Below are 2,569 nucleotides of genomic sequence, written 5' to 3'. Positions count from 1 at the left end.
CCTGACCAGGATCTACCCAGCATGCCCAATAGAGAGCGATGCTCTGCCCATCTGAGGTGTTGCTCTGCTTCAGCTGGAGCCATTCTAGCACCTGAGGTGGAAGCCATGGAGCCGTCCTCAGCGCCCGGGCCAGCTTTGCTCCAATGGAGCCTTGGCTGCAGGAGGGGAAGAGAGAAATAGAAAGGAAGGAGAGGGGTAAGGGGGAGAAGCAGATGGGCGTTTCTCCTGTGTGCCCTGGCCGGGAATCAAACCTGGGACTTCCACATGCTGGGCTGATGCTCTACTGCTGAGCCAACTGGCCAGGGCTTCAACACCATTCTTAATAAAGACTCAATAAACTAGGAATAAAGTTTCCTCAAAATGATAAATGTCAGCATAAAAACTCCTTCTAACATCATACTTATAGTAAAACAACAACAAAAAAGAAAACTAGTTAATTTTCTTAGATTAGGAATAAGGCAAGGATGTCCTCTTTCACCCCTTCTATTTAACACTATATTGGAAGTCTGAGTCAATGCAATAGACAAGTAAAGAAAATAAAAGGTATACAGATTTGGAAGAAACAATTATGCAGTCTTTGTTTGCAAATGCTATGATGTTGATGTAGAAAAATCTTAAAGAATTGACAAAAAAGCACTTTTGGAACTAATAAGTTATTATAGCAGAATTATAAGATTATAACAGAACTGTTTTTCTATACAGTAGCAATGAAAAATTGGAATTTGAAATTTAAAACACAATACCATTTATAATACACCAAAAAAGAAATATTTAGGTATAAATCTAACAAAATGTGTGCAACATGTATGTAAAAAAGGACAAGACAGCCTGACCAGGCGGTGGCACAGTAGATAGAGCGTCGGACTGGGATGTGGAGGACCCAGGTTCGAGATCCCGAGGTCACCAGCTTGAGCGAGGGCTCATCCGGTTTGAGCAAAGCTCACCAGCTTGGACCCAAGATCTCTGGCTCAAGCAAGGGGTTACTCGGTCTGCTAAAGGCCCATGGTCAAGGCACGTATGAGAAAGCAATCAATGAACAATTAAGGTGTTGCAACGAAAAACTGATGATTGATGCTTCTCATCTCTCTCCGTTCCTGTCTGTCTGTCCCTATCTATCCCTCTCTCTGACTCTCTCTCTGTCTCTGTAAAAAAAAAAAAAAAGGGACAAGACACTGATATAGAAAGAAGATCTAAGTAAATGGAAGGACTTTCCAAGCTCATGGTTAGAAAAAATTCAGTATTGTCTATAGATCCCACTTGATCTATAGATCTCAAGCATTCTAATAAAAATTGTGGCCACTTAATTTTCTAATGCCAACAAACTGATTCTAAAATTTATATTAAAAAGCCAGAAGAGACAGAATGTCCAACATAATATTGGAGAAGAACAATGTTGGAGGACCGACACTCCCAGACTTCACATAGTGTAACGATGTAGTAGTCATGAAATTGCAGTTTTGGTGAACTAAGAAACAAATACATAAATGGAATAAAATAGAGATTCCAGAACTAGAACTACACATGAATAACGGACTGATCTTTGACAAAGGAGCACAGGCAATGCAATGAAGAAAGAGCAGACTTCACACTACATAGGGCTGAATCAAGTGCACATTCACAAACAACAACAAAATAGAATCTAGTCACTGACCATATACTATTATCTCTCTCTCTCTCTCTCTCTCTCTCTCTCTCTCTCTCACACACACACACACACACACACACACACACACACTTCAAAATAGCTAGCAGACCTAAATGTAAAATGTAGAAATGTAAATCTTCTAGAGGATAATGTAGTTTAAAATATTGGTAACTTTATGTTTGGTGATTAGTTTTATATAAAACACCAAAAACATAATCCATGAAAAAAATTGATAAGTGGGACTTTATTTCAACTTAAAACATCTGATATCGTAAAGAGATTGTTAATAGACTAAAAAGATAATCCTTAGACTTGGAAAGAATGCTTGCAAAACACATAACTAATAAAGGACTTGTATCTAAAATATACACAGAACACTTAAAATTTAGCAATAAGAGAAAAAAAAAACAATTCAAAGGCACCTGAAACCTATATAGTTATGTTAATTACTATCACCTTAAATTTTATTTCAAAAGGAAATAAAAAAAATTAAAGTTAAATAAAATTTTAAGGAATATCAGAGCACAGTGCTTATTTCAGCAGCACGTATAAGGTGCAAATGACACAGAGGAGATTAGCATGGCCCCTGCACAAAAATAACAGACACATTTGTGCAGCTTCCTATATTTTTTAGTGATAGATTGGCTGCATGGATAAAACAGTTGAAAAATCATTTTTATTATATGTGATAAAATACCAGGAAGATAAAATAATTGTAAGCATGTATTTACCAAATATCAAAGCTATAAAATATATAAATTAAACATTGATCAAATTAGAGGAACAAATGAGCAGTTCTAAAATAATGGTAGAGAGAGGGTTTGGGGGAGGGGAGGGGCACAAAGAAAACCAGATTTTTTTTGTATTTTTCTGAAGCTGGAAATGGGGAGAGACAGTCAGACAGACTCCCGCATGCGCCCTACC

At 37.2% G+C, this 2,569-nt stretch overlaps 1 non-coding gene across 1 annotated transcript; it reads left to right on the top strand.

Moving 5' to 3' along the window:
* Nucleotides 1-2,172: 2,172 nt before the first annotated feature.
* Nucleotides 2,173-2,276, top strand: LOC136396555 (U6 spliceosomal RNA). The gene has a single exon (XR_010749823.1). It is a non-coding gene; the product is annotated as a U6 spliceosomal RNA (small nuclear RNA).
* Nucleotides 2,277-2,569: the final 293 nt, after the last annotated feature.

The sequence above is a fragment of the Saccopteryx leptura genome, chromosome 2 (assembly GCF_036850995.1).
Source record: "Saccopteryx leptura isolate mSacLep1 chromosome 2, mSacLep1_pri_phased_curated, whole genome shotgun sequence".
NCBI lineage: Eukaryota > Metazoa > Chordata > Mammalia > Chiroptera > Emballonuridae > Saccopteryx > Saccopteryx leptura.
Note: the sequence above shows the minus strand (reverse complement) of the source record. Positions and strands in the feature narration are given on the sequence as shown.